Raw genomic sequence first — 1,714 nt, forward strand, 5'->3', positions numbered from 1 at the left:
CTAATATTTTCTTTTTCTGGTGTTGTTGGATTTTCTGGTATCTTTACAATTGGTTCAGTGGACGGAATCTGTACATCTGTTGTTGGCATTGTTGGTCCATCATATGCCAGTCCACTCCTGAGGGTGCCAGCTTTGCACTGTTCTTTCCCTTCTCGTTTTGGTAATTCAGTATGGCTTGGAAAAGAACATTGTGGTCTATTCTTCAATTCATTGGCGAGCTGTCCCAATTGGGTCTCGAAACTCCCCATGAGAAATTAGGGCGGTGCCTCCAACCTGGGTTGTAGGTGTTCGAATATGGGTTAAAGTTCCTATTGTTACCATGTCCTACATAAAAAACGGAAGCAGGGTTATCTGGACAATTATCATAAATATGGTTTTCACTACAAAATGAACAAATGAGATCGTTGACTTGGCAAACGGGGGCAGGAGTGCAATAATCCGACTGCACAGGTTGTATCGGCGTGGCTAATGGATTTTTTATTCCCAATGCCATCTCTTTCAGCCTCTGGTTCATTGTAACCATCTCTTTTTGCATCGAGGTCGCAATGTCCAGAGCCAAAACTCCAGCTGGATCTTGCTTCTTTGGTGCTGCCCTAGATCTTTGCGAACACCATAGTTCGTTGTGTGAAGCTAAGTCATTTAGGATGTCAACTATCTCGTTGAATGTCTTCTTTGTAAAGGCTCCGTTGGCAGCACTGTTTAGCATCATCTTAGTAGGATGATCTAAACCTCTAAAGAAATGTTCTATCTGGATGCATGCCGGCAAGCCATGGTTCAGACATTTCCTGATTAGTTCTTTAAATCATTCCCACGCCTCGTGAACAGGTTCACGATCATACTGTCTAAAGGAGATGATCTCCTCTCTGATATCAGCATGGCGAGTAGGTGGGAAGAATTTTGTTAAGAACTTCTCCACTAACGACCCCCATGTGGTGATAGATCCTGGTGGAAATGCATTGAGCCATGCTTTAGCTTGGTCCTTCAAAGAAAATGGAAAAAGTGTTAGTCTCAGAGCATCGTCTGTTATACCAGGTAATCGAAATGCATTTGCAATTTGAATGAATGATTTCAGATGATCATGTGGATCCTCATGTTCCTGCCCTCCAAAATGTCCAATTGTCTGCAACATTTGGAACATCATTGGTTTAAGCTCAAAGTTTGCGTGGGCTGGAATAGGGTTGACTATCCCTGAATCAAAGTTCTGAAAAGCCGTGGCGGCATATTCTCGCATTGCCACGTCTCTGTTGTCCGCCATCTGGATATGGTTGAATTCATCATTTCTTGCATGATCCCTCATATTACCGTTAACAGCAGGTGGATCAACCGGATCACGAGGTGGAATATCTGCCATTGATGTGCTTGTACTCTCTACCTCACTTTCAGGACTGATTTCACCTTCTCTCTCTTTTTGCTTTTCTAGTTGTTTTCGAAGTCTTTGCTCCTTTCGAGTTTTTCAAAGGGTCCGCTCAATCTCAGGGTCAAGGGGTAGAAGAAAAGATCTTGTGCTCATGCACTTTAACTTACCCTTGTGAGATAAACGACCAAAAATATAGAACAAAAACGGTGGATGGAAATTACACCCAACAACAATTCACAAAAATAAAAACTAAAAGAATTTGAAAATAATTTTAAAACTAAAGTCCCCGGCAACGGCGCCAAAAACTTGACTGGGCGTTTATGCTGAACGCACGCACTAAGCGTGGTAACAATTATA

The 1,714-nt window shown here is 42.4% G+C and overlaps 1 non-coding gene across 1 annotated transcript; it reads left to right on the forward strand.

Annotated features, from left to right (window-relative positions):
• Positions 1 to 764: 764 nt before the first annotated feature.
• On the forward strand, positions 765 to 871 carry LOC148211831 (small nucleolar RNA R71). Its single transcript, XR_015790594.1, has one exon. It is a non-coding gene; the product is annotated as a small nucleolar RNA R71 (small nucleolar RNA).
• The last annotated feature ends 843 nt before the right edge of the window (positions 872 to 1,714 follow it).

The sequence above is a fragment of the Momordica charantia genome, assembly GCF_013281855.1.
Source record: "Momordica charantia cultivar OHB3-1 chromosome 4 unlocalized genomic scaffold, Mcharantia_2.0 BLBB01000004.1, whole genome shotgun sequence".
Classification (NCBI taxonomy): Eukaryota; Viridiplantae; Streptophyta; class Magnoliopsida; order Cucurbitales; family Cucurbitaceae; genus Momordica; species Momordica charantia.